At 41.8% G+C, this 20570-nt stretch overlaps 1 pseudogene; it reads right to left on the reverse strand.

The window, feature by feature from the left end:
* Positions 1-7559: 7559 nt before the first annotated feature.
* On the reverse strand, positions 7560-11340 carry LOC132973422 (myosin heavy chain, fast skeletal muscle-like; annotated as a pseudogene).
* Positions 11341-20570: the final 9230 nt, after the last annotated feature.

Here is a 20570-nt window from a genome sequence, read left to right on the forward strand (position 1 = left end):
TTATAGGTTAAAAAAGGAAATTGATAAATACATTTGTAATCTAAAGGAACACAGTCTATAATTTAATCACTATTAATCAGTAATTGTTTTTGTAATTGTTAAAGTTGTACAGTATTTTGTTATTGAAATTATCTTATTTTAAATTATGTAATTAGGGTTGGGTATCGTTTGGGCTTTTTCCGATACCATTGCTTAATCGATACTTATAAAATGGTACAAGTGTCTAAATGGTGTCTAAATTTATACTTTTAGGATAAAGCAATAACAAAAATCAAGATGATGGTTGACGACATTAAAAAGAACACTTTTTTGATTTAAAGGTCAACTTAGAACTTCAAATTGAGCAACACATGTCCTCTTAAATAAAAAAACACTTAAAGTTCATAAAATACACCACATTTATTATGTGATTTAAAAAAATCATAAATAAACCTTACCCAACTAGAATATAAATGAAACTTTCTACAAACTAATCTACCCTCTACTTTCAACTAACCAACTTGAACATTTAAATGATTGAATGATTGAAGAGTCAAAGAGAAGAATAAATAAATATTCTTCTCTTTGATGATGTCAATTAGATTAGATTTGTCTTGTATCTTTAAAATATCATAAGGTCATGAGGCACAATTCTATCTAGGTTTTTTATAGGTCACTGTGTTCAGTTTTTGAGACCAGGGAAGATATTTTTACAAGTCAATGTGTGTTCAGTTGTCAGTACATCGTAACTCCACACTGAATCTCTGTACTTCGAGAAAGTTGTTTCTCTCCTGTGTTAGTTGTGTTAAGTTGCTACTCCTGAAAACACACAATTGTCTGATATGACATCATCAAAATAAAAGCATTCCATAGACTTAACGTAGGAGGACTTTTATTGTGAAGAAACTTCCGGAAATACAATGCGTTTATCATCGAATTGACTGCGCTTTAGCGGTATTACACTTTGGGGGTGATTTTCAATAACACTGAGGGGAGTTAGAGCACTTTTAGCCGTCACTTTGAACACGAGTCACTGCAACAGCCCGCATATTTTAATCATCTTGGACTTTGGACAAGCGAAACATCATCTTAAACATTTCTGAAGTCAGAGCGTGTCGTGTTTTGGACGGCAGCTACGAGGTCAGCTAACTTTGAGCTAACCCGCTGCTGGTAGCGTTAATGATGTTTTCTCACATCACGGTCCATGTGATAATGCTTCAGTTGCCTGTAATGCCCGTTCCTGATCCCTGTAGGGCAATAATGGACAGATAACTGAGCAGTGAAGGCAGAGAAGGTCGAGCATGTCGACTCTGATAACTAGTTAGTGGTACCGAAACAAAGCACCGAAATCTGTTGTGTTTCGGCTCGGTAGGTACCAAACGTGTTGGTACTGGATTTCGTTACGCGTCCCTAAACATGATATAAGTGCATGCACGTTATAGTGATAATATGATTTTCTTTTAATAGCCTACTCTCAAGTGCTCTTTTTATAAATCGCTACTGAGCCAAAGATGTCAGCACTTATAATTCAGATAATATAATCCATCCATATAATGTCTGTTGACAGCAAGTTGTAAATGTATGACAACCCGAAAATTACCATCCGACTAAGATATTTAGAAGTTAGGCTACTATATTTAGTTAGTTAATATGTTGATCCAATGTGACAAATATTAAGAAACACTTTGGTTCTTTAGAAAGTATACCTGGTCATGCTTTTTAAACTGATCACTTAGGAAGTTTCTTAATAGTTTGTCATCATGAAAAGACAACCAGTTATCTCTGTAAATGTAAAATTTGAATTCAAACACAAATCATGTGCAGCATATAAGCTCTACAAGGACATGCTACACTTTAGTGGTGACCAAAAATAAACTATGAATCACTACCTCATCAGGAAAACCTAGACTTCAGTAAGTTTTGAGCAGGACTATGGTAAAGACTTTTTTTATGAAACCTAAACTAAAACTGAAAGTTATCTGGAAATCTTTATCTTAATAGTAGATACCAAATAATCTTTAACAAAAACATTGTCAATGTATTGTAGAGGTTTTTTGATTAGAACTAACAAATGAATTTGTAACACGTTTTTTTCATTTATAACTGTTGTTTTCAATTTGAGCCCAGAACTCTGAACAAAAACAAACTTGATTACAAACATAATACAATATCAATTAGTTATGAAACCCATAAAGTCAGTGAAACAATTTGACACCAAATCAGAGTTTTTCTAGGTTAGTCTCCTTTTTTGAGAGGAAAACTGATCTCAGATTGTTGAGGTAAATTATTCTCTGAAAGGTTGTGCTCTCTGTTAACTAAAATAAAAACCCTCGTCTCCAAAAGTGAGCACCAAAGGTGTGGCATGTTGAACTATCTACATTTTTAATTGTAGTGTCCGGCACCATAGATGGCTTCTAAGGAAGACAAAGTGATTTATCTTTCCCTTCTCTGAAATAGATTTTTTGTGAGTGGGGGCACACTTCACACTTCATTCTTGAAATGTTTGAGATTTACACCCTCCCAAGTGTTTTGGCATTTTTGGACCTAAAAACAGTTCAACCTTTAGCTCTATGTCCTTGTAGTGACCCATTCCATTGTTTCCCACAGAATGACGCGATATCTGGGTGGTGACGTTCGGGGTGGCGGTGCAGGTGATCGTCATATTTTTATTTTTTTTGGGGTGGGGTTGCAGGGGATAGGGGATTTATTTTATTTTTTACTGTTATCTTAGGGTATATTTCAATATTATGTTTGTATTCATAATATGTGTTTTCTTCCTCTAAATGTATTTAGCAGGCTGTGAGAAGACGTTGCTGTTGTTAAGTTAGCTGCAGACACGGTCAGAGAGGTCAGTACAGATCACGAATCAACTGTGTGCTGTTGCAAGAAAAGTAAACAGGTGCGTGTGGTGGCTGGCGCTCTGTCTGTCTGTCTGTCTGTGTGTGTGTGTGTGTGTGTGTGTGTGTGTGTGTGTGTGTGTGTGTGTGTGTGTGTGTGTGTGTGTGTGTGTGTGTGTGTGTGTGTGTGTGTGTGTGTGTGTGTGTGTGTGTGTCTTTGTGCAGTTGTTACTCGGCGTGCCCCGTTGTGCTCACAGTCATGACAGCAGAGAGAGGAGCAGGGAAAAATGGCTGCAGCTATAACGCGCTTAATACTCATAGCGCGCCTGCACTCTCTCCCCTGCTCTCTCGTGCACGCAGCAATTTTATGAACAAATTAAAAATTAATCTGTGGCGGTTTTTGGTGATAATCTGGCGGGCAGCTACGGATTGTATGGAAAACACTGCATTCCAATTGAGAATACTATTGTGTTTCACAAATGATTGACATTTTGACATTTGCTTTCTTTGAGCACACAATAGGATAAAAAAATATCATAAAAAGCAATGAAAATATTTTATTATGGTACATTTGACATCATATTATATGATTAGAAACAGCTCATCCACTGGAGTGCTTTACTCAGCCTCTTTTACCTGTCAAAATAAAATAAAAAGCAATAAATACATACAGTATAATCCTGAATTCATTTATATCATACTTGCATGCTTGTGAAGGTTTTTATTATAATTCCTTCTCTGAAGGTTTATTTAATTCTAAACCTGCGTCAGATGTTTGATCTACATAAGGCCATATGCAGTCTAATTCAATGATAGGCTGAGGCTCATTAGATAGAGAACATCTACATAAAATGCCTTCAAGATTGTTGCACAGGTTAGATGTTTCTGCTTGGCCTTTTCCAGCCTGTCGCACCTCCTACGGTGCATATGGTCAGCTGTAGGGTACGGTGGCCGGTAGGGGTCAACGCGCAGCAACTGATGAAAAGACATACATTTAGAAAAACGCGCAGCATATGTAGAAACGCTGCACATCCAAAAGCACATGCAAACTACCACAACAAATGCAAAGTCTGAAACACGCTGCAAAGACACAAACGCACTGCAAAAGAAACAAACACGCTGCAAGTACAGAAACGAAACTTCTCCTACGTCCTCCTGTTAGCTGTAGCATTAGCCGCATGTAACGCTCGGTTCTAGCCCCCCTCGATAAAAATTTGTCAGTCTGACGTCATTGTCAGTGTGAGATCACTGATCTAAGCCCATTGGCTCGTTGTGGCAAGCCCAGCAGCTCATGATGCACGCCCGTTAACTTCTGTAGCACGCCCACGATATGCGGTAGCACAGTAGTGCTAAGGTGCTAATGTTTATGCTCCCCTCGGACGGAGCCAGTGGCTGCATTCCCAATATGGTAAAAGAGGCGGGACATTTCCGAGAACCGTGCTGAGCAACTGACCAATAACGACAGAGTGGATCGGCAGACCAATCAGATCAGACTTGGCCCACGTGGGGTCTAACAGTGGGGCCTCAACAGAGTGTAGCTGACAGACTCAGAGCGTAGAGGGAGCAAGGAGGAGCAGTACATGAAAATAGACACTTTTTTCAGACTTAGCTATTGTGAACGTACAAAAGTAGGTACATAGATTAAATATACAAACCCCAAAAAGGGCAGAATATGGGCTCTTTTTATTTAACTTGTCAGGCCCGGGCCAGAGGGCTCTCCGTGGGTTAAGTGTCAGTGTTTGATGACAGGGAGAATGTTAAACTGTTGCAAAGAGATGAGTAGTGAGTTCAACACAGACTTCGGGGATGGCGAAAGCACAAAGTGTCAGGCTGGTAAAGCGGGTGCAGAGGGACAGAGGGGAAGTTGCAGCTGGAGCTCATAGCCCCAGAGCTAGCACTAGCTCCAGGCATCTCGGGGCTACCGCCACAGACCCACACTCGGCTCTCGTCCCCGATGTCAAAATCCCGCTTTATCTCCGCGTTTAAGGAACATTGAAGTTATCCTGTGTCTTCAATGATACAACTTCCCTATCTAAACATAACTTTCTGATCCTAGCTGTCTCTCTTCTATCCCGTAAATAAACAGTTCCACAGCGCCCCTACAGGCCTGGAGCACTTCCGTTTAAGGCTGAACTTGCAGCGTTTCTGTGTTTGCTGTTGTTCTTTGGTTGTGTGTGTTTTGACTTAAGTTTCGTTTCTGTACTTGCAGCACGTTTGATGCTTATGCAGTTGTTTTGCCTATTTGCAGCGCGTTTGTTTCTTTTGCAGCGCGTTTGTTTCTTTTGCAGCGCGTTTGTGTCTTTGCAGCATGTTTCAGACTTTGCATTTGTTGTGGTAGTTTACATTTGCTTTTGGATGTGCAGCGTTTCTAAATGTATGTCGTTTCATCAGTTGCTGCGCGTTTGACCCCTACCGGCCACCATAGTAGGGTCGTCAGCTGGAAACCACCGTTCACTCATGTTTCAACCTTTAAGCCAGAACATCTCCCGGCGGAGGAGCAGCCCCCAACTGACTTTTTCTACTGCTGTAGATGAACTCCCTCATTGCTTTGCGCAGGTTCGAAGTTGGACAACCGAGCTGCTGACAAAGCCCCGGCATCCGACCTCCACAGGATAGACCCTAGCCTTCCAGCGTGCCTTGCTGCACTCCGCTGCCAGCTTGGAGAACTTCATGTTTTCTTTCATGGGCTGCTGTCATGCCTTCTTCCCAGGGGATGGTAAGCTCAATGATGAGGATCCTTTTCTCCACAGTGGACCAGACTACGATGTCGGGCTGGAGAGTAGTTATTGTGATCTCTCTTGGGAAGACCAGCTGCTTTCTGAGGTATACCATCATGTGCCATTCTTTGCCAGGTCTATGTATGGTGTTCCTGATGTACGAGTGTTGCCTGGCTTGACAAATGCAGTTAGGGTAGACTTTGATGTTTCTGGAATACGGTGTGCTGCTACCCTACATCTCTCCAAGATCTCAGCCAGCTTGGCTGGGCTTGAGCCAGGCAAGCCACCTGAAGCGACCCTGGGTCAGTACTAGGGGTACAGAAATGCAAAGTTTTCTCTCATCGATTGCTATTCCCATTGTAAAAGCGAGTACTCGAGTAATCGTTTTGTAGTTCTTTTTTTTCTGTGATTCTTTTCCTCCACGGGAGGCCCCGCCCCCAACTATGACGCGATTCCGACTGTATCTATTGATTCATTTGAATCTTCTGGATTTTAATAATTGTTAGTAATAGGCCTACTTTGGATTAACGTTCAAATTAGGAAATTTCTTACTTCAACAGACAGCAAACCTCAAATAAAAATTCACACAGACGTATCTTATGACCGTTTTAACACTTTATTATAATTAGAGCAGTGAGTGTGGTGACCGGACGTGCAGACATCAATGCGCACTCATCGCACGTTGAAGCTGTTTTGACAGCAACATTCTGTTAACAAAGACTACAGTCTGCAGTGTAGAGCACACTTTACTCTGGTAAATTAAGTTACAATAGAAAAGGTGAACTGTTTCATCTTTCTCCTCTGTGCGTAATGACACACTCGCTCAATCTCGCTCGTCCGTCCGCTATGAGCTATTTCTCCCTATAAGGTTGTTCCATTTTGTAGTTATTAAAAGAATAATGATCTAAAATTCCAAAATATAGAAAAACATGTAGTTATGCTGCTCTGTCCTGGATGATCAAACGTCATTGGTTTGGCTGGGTAAAGCGGTAATCGCAAAATGTAAGTTATTTTTCTGTGGACTAAAAAGACAATTTCAACTGAACTTTCGTAGATCATATTGCATATTTCGTTTGTTTGGGAGTTTTTGTTCATTGTGAATTCATAGGGGGGTAAATTAAAGGGATATTTTGTTAGGGTAGCAGCGTACGGATCAACAACGGACGCGTTTCAGCACAGAGCCTTTATCAGCGCTTTGTTTGTCATCTATTTTCTTTTTGCACTCGTGCACCTGAAGTTTTATTTCTGTTTGAGTGTGCTCCTTTTTTTGAGTTTTGAATTAGGCCTATCCAAGAACCCACAATGTAACAAGAAACATTTACAAAAATGTGGACTACAAAACGATTATTGATTAAATTTTTTTTGTAACCGATTATTATTTACCGGTAATGGGTAGGCCTACCCGAGTACTCGTTTGCACCCCTAGTCAGTACCACCTTGCGCCCCGATAACGTGCTGGAGGCTTGCCTTACCGTTTTTGCACAAAGGGCAACCGACTTCGCTCCCAAACCAGAGAGTGAGGTTCTGGGGGCATGGGAGGGTGTCGTAGGCGGCCCTTCACAGGAAGCTGAGTCTGGCTTGTGGTGTCCTCCAGATGTCTGCCCAGCTGATGCGCCTTTTCACAGTAGCATCCCATCGGGTCACGCTCCTTGACGGCCCTGAGACACTGCCTTTCTGTGGAAGCGCTCCTGCTCAAGCCTGGTGACTTCATCCACAACAGTATTAATCTGCAGGACTTCAGTGTGTTGTGTCTTGACTGTTTTGTGTTTGAATGTTGTGTCAAATCTTTGTATCTTTGCATCTTGTCTTTAATTTTTTTGTTGCAAATGGAGCCGCTGTGATTCAAGAAACATTTCAGACCATGTCTGACAATAAAGTATTATCAAATCCAATCACTCTGATTTGTTGATAAGGCTGTCTAGATGACTATTTCTCATTTGTATTTGATTTCTGGATAGCACCTATTACCAGTCTTTACACTTTTCTATCAGGGGAAGCAATAAGAAGAAAAGGATCAGACAGAAAGCAGTTTTCCAGTGCTTGTGTATTTTATTTTCATGTTTCACATCATATTATATGATGAGATGTACAGTAGATGATCAGCCAGGGAACTTTACTCGGCCTCTTTTCCCTGAAGACAAAAACAAAAGTGTTGAGGCATGTTCATTTCATTAAACTTAAGGCAACAGTATCTCCATATTTTCAAAACAAGTTTGATTTACCTTGCCAGAGTCACGGCTCTTAGCTCTCAGCTTGTTAACCTGGGTCTCTGCAATGTCAGCACGCTCCTCAGCCTCCTCCAGCTCATGCTGGACCTTCCTGCACTTGGACAGATGAACATTGGCCTGCTCCTCCTGGAAAACCATTTACAAGGTTTAAAGGTATTGAAAATTTTACAATTTTATATTAAAGGTCTTTTCTTATATATATATAATTATTTGGTTAACAAGAGTAAGTTCATCTTTTAGTGACAATTTAATATTTTACTCAGAGGATCACTGATTTTAATATGATAGACTTTTGGTGCATGATAGTGACCTTATGTATATAACTTGTGTGTACAATATTTGTGCCATGATGGCTTAGTGTGATAGATGCTGCATTCATCTACATTTCTTGTACTTATACATAAATAATATAATCTGTACAAAAAGCTAGATTAGTTTGAAAGATTTCTGTCATTTTATCTCTATATTATTTATGAATATGAATAACTCTCTTACCGATTCCTCAGCCTGCCTCTTGTAGGCCTTCACCTTGAGCTGCAACTTGTCAACCAGATCCTGCAGCCTGGTAACATTTTTCTTGTCCTCTTCAGTCTGAAAAAAGATTGGATATATTTTAATTTTTTAAATGTTGTACATAATAGATAGGTGATAATGATTTGATGCCAAATGTCTAATTGACTGTACCTGGTAGGTCAGCTCTTTCACTCTCCTCTCATATTTGCGCACACCCTTAACAGCATCAGCTCCACGTCTCTGCTCAGCCTCAACCTCTGACTCCAGCTCACGAACCTTCAGAAAAAAGCAAACATGAAATGTAAATAAAAAAATGTCAAAGTCTTGACCCTGTTGTAAGAATTATTAACAGGATATTCTCACCCTAGACTCAAGTTTCTGGAGCTGCTTCTTGCCACCCTTCATGGCCAGATTCTCAGCCTCGTCCAGGCGGTGCTGCAGATCCTTGACAGCAACCTCAAGGTTCTTCTTCATCCTCTCCAGGTGAGCACTGGTATCCTGCTCCTTCTTCAGCTCCTCAGCCATCATAGCAGCCTATAGGAGACAGCATTTAATGTTGATAAGAATTACTTTATTAAGACACATTAAGCAGGAGTAAAAAAGCATTTCTTTTAAAACCTACATCAGTGATGGCCTTCTCCTCTGCATTCCTTGCTTCCTAAACTGTGTCATCAACTTCACTCTGGACCTGGACCAGCTCAGACTCAAGCTTCTTGGTGTTCATAAGGCTTGTATTCTAAAAGAATAGGGAATAGTTTCATGAGATAAAAAGACTGATTTGTAAAGTTAAAAGTTAATCAGTACATATATTAATCCAAATTCACCTGAGAGTGCAGAAGTCCAACACGCTCACTTGCGTCCACCAGCTCCTGCTCAGCAGTTTTGCGACTTCTCTCAGTCTGTTCCAGAGCAGCTCTTAATTCCTCAATTTCAGCAACCATGAGACCGTTCCTGCGATCTACCATAGCAGCCTGTTCCTTGAGGTCTTCCTGAGCTCTGACAGCATCATCAAGGTGCAGTTGTGCATCCTAGTGAAAATTTTTAAATATTCCCTTGAATGCCAGAGTTTAAGTGAACTGACAATCTTTGCACAAAATCTGTGGGCTACAATACCTTCAACTGTGCCTGAACATTCCTCAGCTGCTTCTGGGACTCAGAAGCCTGGCGATTGGCGTGGCTCAGCTGAATCTCCATCTCATTCAGGTCTCCCTCCATCTTCTTGATTCTCAGGGCATCATTCCTGCTCCTGACCTCAGAGTCCAGATTGCTCTGCATGGAGTCAATCACCCTCTGGCTATTCCTCTTGATCTGCTCCATCTCCTCGTCCTTCTCAGCCAGCTTCCTGTCTACCTCACCCTTAATCTGGTTGAGCTCAAGCTGGACACGCAGGATTTTGGACTCTTCATGTTCCAAAGTTCCCTAATGAAAGTAAATAATTCATATATAAATCTTCATTCTTTAAAATAAATTTGTCCACGATTTAAATTGTCTTTCAGAGGAGTTCCCCTGAACAATTGTACCTCAGCCTCTTCAAGAGCTGTCTGGATCTCAGACTTCTCAGTCTCCACCTGCTTCTTGGACTTCTCCAGCTCATGGATGCTCTTGCCAGTCTCACCAATCTGTTCAGTGAGATCAGAGATCTCCTCTGCAGAGAGATTCATGTGTTTTGTATTGTTAAGCCTTAAATGTTTTGTATGTATTAAATACTGTATGTTAGAAATAAACACTGTAATACAATGCTTCTGTAGTATGTAGTAAGAACTCACGTTGCAGGTTCTTGTTTTCACGCTTCATGGTCTCCAGCTGATCCAGAGCTTCCTCATATGAGTTCTTCATCTTGAACAGCTCAGTGCTGAGAGAACGAGCCTCTTTCTGAGCTCCCTCAAGCTCTGCCTGACCCTCCTCATACTTCTGTTTCCACTCTGCCAACACCTTAAAAGATTAAGATTTGCTTTATTGATCCCGCAAGGGGAAATTCTGTTTGTACACTCTGTTAATCATGCAACACACACATAAGCTGAAATATACACACATGCACAAACAGGATCCTATGGACATGCACTAATGGAGAGATGTCAGAGTGGCGGAGCTGCCCCCGGGAGGCGCTCCTGAGCTGGTGGTGGGTAGGGGGTTTGGTGCCTTGCTCAAGGGCACCTCTGCAGTGCTCAGGAAGTGATCTTGTACCTCTCCAGCTACCAGACCAACATCCATATTTGGTCCGCACCAGGACTTGAACCGGCGACCCTCCGGTTCCCAACCCAAGTCCCTACAGACTGAGCTACTGCCGCCCCAAAAGGTATTTATTTGCTTAGTTGTTTATCAGTACAAAAGCGGATCAAATGAGTGTATCTTTGATTACAGAGTATAGTTGACAGAAGGACACGTTACCTTGTCAAAGTTTCTCTGCTTCTTGTCCAAGTTGGCAGCCAGGCTATTAGCTCTCTCCACATCAGTCATGAGGTCCTCCACCTCACTCTGGAGCCTCTGTTTGGTCTTCTCCAGAGAAGCACACTTGGAATTGACAGCCTCAATCTGCTCCTCAGCCTCCTGGAGGCGCTGGGCAAGCTTTTTCCTGTTTGAAAAGGGTGTGATTGGTCTCAGTAAAAACTTTAACAATCCATGTTGGCACTGATTATGTTGACTGCTGTATTGCGTTACTTCTAGACATTTATTTGTTCTCACTTAATGTTTTTTTGAATGGTAAACTTTTAAACTGTACGTACTTGGATTCCTCAAACTCCTCAGTGCGTTGGATGGTATCAGTTTCATACTTGGTTCTCCACTGAGCCACTTCACTATTGGCCTTGGACATTCCACGCTGCAGCTCAGCCTTTGCCTCCTGCTCCTCCTCAAACTGCTCCCTCAGCAGATCACAGTCATTACGGGCTGATTGAAGTTAAGGGCATTAAGGGCATTCTTGGCCTGATGTAAGAAATTGCCGTCAGTGTGAAAATGCTGTGCTTTCTGTGCACACATGTCATTGTTTTGACGGACATTTTCATCATTCTTGGTCTTCAGTTCACTGTATTGGTCTTCAAGAGTACGGCACATCTTTTCAAGATTTCCCTGATGATAAGAAATAGATATCATGTCAGTAATCGTTTGTTTTCTAAAATGTAAATGACCTTGTTTACTGAACTCTCTTGGTTATTAAAGTAGCATGAAATGCATTGTGTACCTTTGCTTTAGCAACAGCCGTCATGTTGCTGGAGAGGTCATCAATCTCCATCTTGTATTCACTCTTTTCCTTCTCAAGCTTCTACTTGACACGCTGGAGGTTGTCAATCTGCTCGTAACCGTAACACCAGAACGTCACTTCAGTGAAATGTGCTGAAGAGAATCCCTCTCCTTACACCGCGGTAGGATTACATTTTACAACCAGGCAGCTTTATGTATTTTTGATGTGTCTGGGTCAATAATGCTGCTGAAAGTTAATGGCAAGAAATGCTTCATCATTCAAGCATTGGTGAGTGCTAATTAACTAACATTCGCTAGTTAGCGTTAGCTAACGATAGCATCAGGATAGTATCAGCTGTCAATTTGAATGTTCTGGGGCAACAATATAGGTTAAAGGCAGGTATATTTAGATTTAGACAACACTATCTTTTTTTTTTTTTTAAGATTTTATTTTGGCTTTTTTGTGCTTTTATTCGAGAGGTAAGACAGTGGATAGAGTTAGAAATCAGGGACAGAGAGAGTGGGGAACGACATGCAGGAAAGGAGCCACAGGCCAGATTCGAACCTGGGCCACCCGCCTGGAGGACCACAGCCTCCACACATGTGGTGAATGCACCAACCACTACGCAACCAGTGCCCCAGACAACACTATCTTTAATGTCAGAATGAGGAAAAGTTTTTTCCCCTCACAGGGGCTGCGGAGGGTCTAACTGCATTACTCCACAAACGTCCTTCTTTATGTTTTCTGTTGCAGATTAAATTCTATAGATCAAAACCCGGGCTCGTCTCCTCGTCGGTCAGTGTATCACATTAATCAACACCTGTTTTTCAATTGTAGAATTGAAAAAAAAAAAAAACAGATAAAAACACGTTGGGGGCATTTTCTTGCCCGCCATGTGGGCGGTTCCATAAGAGTATGAATTCTTGCGATTCAGTGCTGTCCTTGTGCTGTTGCTTTGGTCTGAAATACGGCTGGTCTGAATCTGCGAGATAACATCGCTCCCTCATTTGCATATAGAAATGGAAATAAAAAGACAGGGAAATCAATAAATGTGGCACTACCAAAATGAAAGTCCCCGGAAATAAATAAATGTGGACTTATAGCCAAATTTATTAATAAATATAAATTAATTTCATAGGCATATTTATTTATTTCATATTGAATAAAATGGCATTCCATACATATGTTTGTCGAGAACAAGCTGTAAATGTATGACAACAGGAAAATCACCATCCGACTAAGATATTTAGAATTTAGGCTACTATATTTAGTGAGTTGAAATGTTGATCCAACTCTGTGCTTTAGTTTAAAGCATGTAGAACAATTTTAAATATAACTTGGATGTGACAAATATTAAGAAACACTTTGTTTATTTTAAAAGAACATTGGGTATAGATCATGCCTTTTAAGATGATGGCTTAGGACCTGCTTAACCCTCATAGGGTCTTTGTTTTTTAGTCACACCCAGGGTCTTTGGGTCAATTTGACCCGGCTCATGTTCAGCCTTTAGTACCCAAAAAATCCCACTAATCTTAGTTTGTTATGCACTACTAACTGCATTACTAACAATTCAATCAATATTTTTTAATTTAGTTTTGTATATTTCAGGCAGACAAAAGAAGGGTTTTGTGGCTACCACCCAGATACCAGAGTTTGAAAAAACATCCTTATTAATAATAAGTTGATTTATTTATTCATTTAAGAAAACATACATAACAAAAAAAACAGTAAGGTAAACATATTTTGCATAGTTAGTGGGAAACTTTGTGGTTACTAAGTGATTACCTAATGTTTACCTATTGGTTAATTAGTGGTTACCTGATGGTTACTTAGTGTTTAGTTTATCTAACAGTTTTTTAGTGGTTACTTAATGGTTTCCTAGTGGTAACTAAGTGGTTACTTAGTGATTACCTACATATTGGTTACTTAGTGGATACTTAGTGGTTACTTAATGTTTACCTATTGGTTACTTAGTGGTTACTGTTGGGGTTTTATGTAGTCAAATGTGGTTATAATATGAATAATTATCCTTAATTAATGATTAATTAAGTATAGTTCAGAAAAGAGGGAAAGGAGGGGCAGTTCAAACTCCGCACCACAGTTCAGAGTAATTCCCTTCATTCACAGAAAGAAGCCAACGGTTTGGACAGTGTTTACACTGGTCTTTCTGATCATGAGATTATTACCCTGGTTATAATGCTGTTTATGGAAAACACACAGGATGTGGCAGCCCGAACACAGAAACAAACAAGAGTTTTCAACAGGTAAAACTCGGGACGCGGCGGTCCAACAAATAAGATAAAAGTTCATGTTTTAACATTAATAAGCAAATATTAAACACACTGTCTAAAGCTAAGACTGCCCAGACTGAATTTAAGCCTCACTTGTGAATAACTTTGTACACAATTGATGAAGGAAAAAGGGCCCGGTGATGGAAACAGATCTTCTGTCCGTTCCAGTGTAGAGGAGTTTTGATGGCGGAGAGGATTCCTTACGGCAAGAGCGGCGTCTATGTGTTCTCCCTTGAGTGAGATGACGTCCGTTGATGTCCTTTTCGTTAGAGGACGGAATGAGACCGTTATCTTTTAAGTCTCTTACTGAAAGGCCCTCCGAGAAGCTCCATCGAGATGCGTTCAATGGACGATCCGAGCTCTGGATTCAGAACACTGTCTGTGCTTAGGACGAGGGTTACTTAGTGATTACCTAATGATTACCTATTGGTTACCTAATTGTTACCAAGTAGTCAGTACCCCATTCGTTTACAACTAACTAATCATTAGCTACTCTAGAACATGTGATGAGTAAGTACTCACTATCTACCCACTACTTAGTGGTTACCTGGTTGTTAGTTTCCCATTCTTTTTCCACTAACTATGCAAAATATGTGTACCTTATTGTAAAGTGTTAACAAAAATAACAACTAAAATGAGAGAAATTCTATTGAAAATAGAGAAAGAGTTTGTGTGTGTTTATGAAAGATGAAAATGTATGTTTTGCACATGTCACACATGTCGTTGTCTTGACGTCGTAGGTTTTCTCTACGTGTGTGTGTGTGTGTGTGTGTGTGTGTATGTGTGTCAAAATGCAATGTTTACTAGAAAATACCAATATGTCTAACATTTTTAAAGAAAGAAATGGTCCAAATTTGTCTTCTGACCCCTTTTAGCCTCCTTTCAATGGCCGGGTCTAATTGACCTGAAGACCCTGGGTGTTATATGTTGATGCAGGGGGGGTAGCAAATTCATGAAATGTACCATTTTCATATCACATGTTTAGTACAGTAAATAAGCCAAGAAGAAGAAGTTTCATAGAGAAAAAATAACTTATACTACATACATACTTTTCCTTAATGTTGAAATTTTAAAACGGGTCAATTTGACCCAAAGACCCTAGTTTGTCTTCAGGAAAAGACAACCAATTATCTCTGTAAATGGAAAATGTGAATTCAAACACAACTCATGTGCAGCCTATAAGCTCTACAAGGACATGCTACACTTTAGTGACCAAAAATAAACTATGAATCACTACCTCAACAGGAAAACCTAGACTTCAGTAAGTTTTGAGCAGGACTATGGTAAGGACTTTTTTTTATGTAACCTAAACTACAACACTGAAAGTTATCTGAAAATCTTTATCTTACTAGAAGATACCAAATAATGTTTTACAAAAACACTGTCCATGTATTATGTAGAACTAAGAAATTAATATATTGTAACACATTTTGTTCATTTATAACTGTTGCTGTCAATTTAACGTAAAGGAAGCATACAGTACCACTGCCCTTACCCCCCTGTGCAGATCAGACCACAACCTGGTCCTACTGACACCAGAGTATATCCCCCTGGTCCAAAGACAGCCTGTGACCACAAGGACTGTTAGGAGGTGGACACAGGAGAGCAACGAAGCACTGCAGGACTGCTTTGAGTCGACAGACTGGGATGTACTTTGCGAGCCACATGGAGAAGACATTAACAGCATGACTGACTGCATCACAGAATATGTTCAATTCTGTGAAAACACTGCTCTACCGGCCCGGACTGTACGCTGTTTTCCTAATAACAAACCCTGGATCACCAGTGACCTGAAAGCCCTTCTCAACAAAAAGAAACAAGCCTTCAGGTCTGGAAACAGGGAGGAGCTGAAAAGGATAAAGGAAAGGCTGGCAGCCTGGAGAGGGCGAATGTGCTAAACCTGTTCTTCAACCGGTTTAGTTCACAGCCTTCAGCTGCCTCTCCCACCTCAAACAACACCCCTGTCCTTCACACCTCCCAGCTTCCCTTTGTATTTTCTCCCTCCCCCCCAACCCCCCATGGTGAACTCTTTGGACTCTGGCCCCGCACCACAGGAGTGCACTTCCCCCTCTGAGGTGAATTGCTCCATCCCCCCCTGACTCTAACAATTGGCCAGGTTAAGAGACAGCTGGAGAAACTACACCTTAGCAAGGCTCCAGGCCCGGACGGCATTAGCCCAAGGGTTCTGAAGACCTGCGCCAGCCAGCTGTCTGAGATTCTGCAACACCTCTTCAATCTGAGTCTGAGCCAGGAGAGGATTGCTGTGGAAAACGTCCTGCTTGGTCCCGGTCCCAAAGAAGATGACGCCATCTGACCTCAAAGACTATCGACCAGTGGCTCTCACTTCTCATGTGATGAAAGTGTTGGAGAGGCTCGTCTTGACCCACCTCAGGCCGCAGGTGAAACCATCCCTTGGCCCTCTACAATTTGCCTACCAGCCACACCTGGGAGTGGACGATGCCATCATCTACCTGTTACAGCGTGCTCAGTCACATCTGGAGGGAAACGGCTGCACTGTGAGAATCTTCTTTTTTGATTTCTCCAGTGCATTCAACACCATCCAGCCACAACTGCTGGAAGAGAAGCTGCAGTTGATGGGTGTGGACTCGTCCATCATCTCCTGGATTACTGACTACCTGACACACAGACCACAGTTTGTCTGACTTGGCAGTGTTTAGTCTGGAATGGTGGAGAGCAGTACAGGAGCTCCACAGGGGACTGTGCTGTTTCCTTTCCTTTTCACCTTGTACACCTCTGACTTTAAGTACAACTCCAGGTCATGCCACTTGCAGAAGTTTTCTGATGACTCTGCGGTGGTTGGGTGTGTAAGTGATGGGCAGGAGGAGGAGTACAGAGAGCTGGTGGATAACTTTGTGGAGTGGACAGGAAGAAATCACCTGATTCTGAACTTGGATAAGACCAGGGAGATGGTGATTGACTTCAGAAGGAAGAGGACAGAGCCACCACCGCTGTGCATCCTGGGAGAGGATGTGTCTGTGGTGGAGGAGTACTGTTAACAGTGTGCTCTCATTGTATATTATGATTTTGTTTTGTTAAAGTCACTAATGAGATAATGTTGTTTTGTTTCCTGTTTGTTTTCTTTATTGATTGATCTGATTGAACTGGCACGCGACAAGTAATGTGGGTGTGTACATTTATTTTTGATTGGTTGTTTAATAAAATCACCTTGAGTGAGCACAGCTGCTACTGCTGTGTTTTTGCAATCAGTCACGTCGTTGCGTCTACTCTGTGAACAGGTTATGGGCCCAGCTAAGTAAAGTCAAGAAGTCAAGAGTTTTTTGTTTGTTTGTTTGTTTTGTAACGTACTGAAGTAACGTCATGAGTGCGCCTAGAAGAACAGAACCTGGCGGTCGCTGGTCGAGGCTTTTATTTGACGGGGATGAAAAGAATTATGAACTTTGGGAGGTGAAGTTTTTGGGACACCTCCGGCTGCAAGGCCCGAGGGTGTGGAGACACCAGAAGAAGCGGCCTCAAATGCTGAGGCCTATGCAGAATTGATCCAGTTCTTGGACGATAAAAGTTTGTCGCTTGTAATGCGAGAAGCAGCTGACGATGGGCGCGCAGCGCTAAAGATTTTGAGAGACTATTATGCAGGTAAAGGAAAGCCGAGAATAATAAGTCTTTATACTGAGCTGACCTCGCTTCAAAAATCAAGCAGCGAGAATGTGACTGAATATGTTATCCGTGCAGAAACTGCTATCACAGCATTACGGAGTTCTGGAGAGACTTTGAATGACGGGCTGTTGGTGGCTATGGTTCTAAAGGGGCTTCCTGAAACTTTCAAACAGTTTGCCATCCATATTACGCAATCGGATGACCGGATAACGTTTGCAGAATTCAAAACAAAGCTTCGAAGCTACGAGAACATTGAAAAGATGCGTGCTCCAGCAGCAGAGGACAATGTAATGGCTGTGCGTACAAGACAGAGGCCTACGAGACCCGCAAGTGCAGGCTCAACTGAACGGGGAGCTGAACGGGCTGCAGCGGACGTGGTGTGCTACAGGTGCGGACAGAAGGGACACATTGCTCGCACTTGTCAGCGCAAACTGTGGTGCAGCCAATGCAAGAGCAACACTCATCGCGATGTAAACTGCAAGAGGAGACGACGCCAGGACGCAACATGGAGAGCCACCGGCACCAATGAAGGGACCGACGAATACGTATTCCTGGTGACCGATGGGGCGGCAGGATTCCAGCCAAGCAGCCAGGGTGTCGACGCGAGGGGCCTGATGGTTGACTGCGGGGCAACCTCGCATATTGTCACCGACATCTCCAGGTTCAAGAGGTTCGATGACGAGTTCCAGGCCGGGACTCATTGCATGGAGCTGGCTGACAGCACAAGGTGCAGGTGAGCGCAGAGGTGATGCTGAGATCTGCTTGGTGGACAGTCGTGGACGTCACCTCAAAACAACGCTGAGACGGGCGCTTTACATTCCCTCTTACCCACAGGATGTATTCTCGGTGCAAGCAGCGGCTTCCAGCGGGGCATGCGTGACTTTCAAGAAAGGCGAGGACATTCTGGTGCACAATGACGGTACAAAATTTCCCATTCACGTACATGATAGACTATATTACTTGCATACAGTACCTAATGGATGTGATGACAGATTGAATGGCTGTTATGATTTAAAGCAATGGCATGAGATATTAGGGCACTGTAATTTTGATGATGTGCAGAGGTTAGAAGGGGTTGTTGATGGCATGAAAATTAAAGGTCCAGTAAACAAACATCAAACTTGTGAAGTGTGCATCCAAGGCAAGTTTACGCAAAGCCGAAACCGAAAGCCTGATGTGCGGGCCAAAATACCTCTAGAGCTAGTTCACACAGATTTGGCCGGTCCAATTCACCCAGAGTCCAGAGAGGGATACAAATATGTTTTGTCATTCACTGATGATTTTTCCAGTGCCGTGTTTGTATATTGTCTTAAGCGTAAAAGTGATACACTACAAGCAACAGAGAGGTTTCTTGCCGATACGGCGCCATATGGTAAAATTCAACGTCTTCGATCTGACAATGGCACTGAGTTTACTTCAAATCCTTACAAAACTTTGTTGGTTACGCATGGTATTAGACACGAGACCTCTGCGCCATATTCTCCCCACCAAAATGGTACAGCAGAGAGAAATTGGCGTACACTTTTTGACATGGCACGGTGCATGATAATAGAGAGTGAGTTGCCAAAAGGTTTATGGCCTTATGCGGTGCAGACAGCAGCCATAACCAGGAACAGGTGTTTTAATACGCGCACCAAACAGACTCCAGTTCAGATGTTAACGGGGAGACGGCCCAACCTATCCAGGATGCAAAAGTTTGGTTCAGAGTGTTTTGCTTATAAACAAGATAAAAGAAAGCTGGATTCAAGATGTGAAAGGGGTGTTTTTATCGGTTATGATAAAAGCAGTCCAGCTTACATGGTTTATTTTCCTGACAGCAGGAAAGTGCAAAAGCACAGATTAGTCAAGTTTCTTCCTAAGACCAGTGTTGAGCAACAGACTCAAACTAGCATTGTTGAGGATGGTGATGATGTTCTTGAGCAGAAGGTCAATAGGCCTATAACTAGGCAGGATGTAAATGCAAGTCCAGCAAGTGACCAGGTTTCAGTTAAAGAGGAGGAACTGAGAAGTAGTCCTCAGACCCAAACAGTTGAATCTATGCCTGAGCCTACAAGGTACCCTTCTAGAGTAAGGAAGAGGCCAGACTATTTCCACAACTGTGTTTCTCAACAGGCATCTGATGAAGAAACTGATCAGGTTCAGATTAACATAGATTACTGTTATAGAGTGACATGTAATATACCTGTAACTTTCACAGAAGCTGTAACCTCAGACAGATCAAAAGAGTGGGTCACTGCTATGGATGAGGAGATGCAGTCACTTAAAGAAAATCACACATTTACCCTAACTAGCTTGCCTGAAGGTAAGAAAGCAGTGGGGGGTAGGTGGGTTTACGCGATCAAGAACAACATGGATGGATCTGAAAAGTGCAAAGCACGTTACGTGGCTAAAGGATACAGTTAGAAGAGAGGTGTAGATTATGAAGAGACCTTTTCCCCTACAGCTAATCTGACAAGTATCCGAGTGATAATACAAAAAGCAGCACAAGAAAATCTGATTCTGCACCAAATGGATGTAAAAACTGCCTATCTAAATGCACCAATAGATCATGAAATTTACATTGAACAGCCAGAGGGCTACGAAATAAAATCTGGCACAAATGAAAAATTGTTTTGTAAATTGGAAAGATCATTGTATGGGTTGAAACAATCTGGCAGAAATTGGAACAAGGTACTACATGAGTACTTGACCAAAAACAATTTTGAGCAGAATCAAGCTGACCACTGTGTTTATTCATGGGAAACACCCAATGAAAAAGTTATCATTGTGATATGGGTTGATGATTTATTGATTGCGGCAAGTGATGAGAATGTTCTCAGACATGTGAAGAACATGCTTACGGAAAGATTCAAAATGATGGACTTGGGCAAACTAAGGTATTTCCTAGGTGTTGATTTCAACCAGAGTGACAACTGTGTGAGAATGTCCCAAGCAAGATATGTGTCAAAAGTATTACAAAGGTTTAACATGCAGGATTGCAAACCGAGATTGACTCCTTGTGAACAAAAACTTGACTATACAAATGATGCTGAAAAGTTGATTGATGTTAAACTATATAGAGAGGCAGTGGGAAGCCTCATATATCTGACAATCTGTACTAGACCTGATATAGGTTTTGTGGTGAGCAAACTGTCACAATATTTTACAGAGCCAACTGTTGAGCAATGGGCCACAGTTAAACATGTACTGAG

This window comes from Labrus mixtus, chromosome 4 (assembly GCF_963584025.1).
Source record: "Labrus mixtus chromosome 4, fLabMix1.1, whole genome shotgun sequence".
Classification (NCBI taxonomy): Eukaryota; Metazoa; Chordata; class Actinopteri; order Labriformes; family Labridae; genus Labrus; species Labrus mixtus.